Below are 255 nucleotides of genomic sequence, written 5' to 3'. Positions count from 1 at the left end.
TGTGGGAAATGTAGTGTATATATCAACTGGAGTTTTTCTCGTGTTCTAATCGAGACCTTGAGACCGCACCAAGTGTTACATTATGACGAATTAAACGGATTTGCTTCCCTTTTCTATAAAGAATCAAATTTAACACCATTTTATGACGAAAATGTCAGTTTTTGCAACTGTTGGAACGTCAAACGCCTAAGCCTAAACATTGCCAGAAGCAGTAACGTACGTTTACAAACTAAATAAAAAATATTTTCTTCATTA

This window comes from Leptonotus elevatus, chromosome 6 (genome assembly GCF_054856555.1).
Source record: "Leptonotus elevatus isolate MCC_2025b chromosome 6, RoL_Lele_1.0, whole genome shotgun sequence".
NCBI lineage: Eukaryota > Metazoa > Chordata > Actinopteri > Syngnathiformes > Syngnathidae > Leptonotus > Leptonotus elevatus.
Note: the sequence above shows the minus strand (reverse complement) of the source record.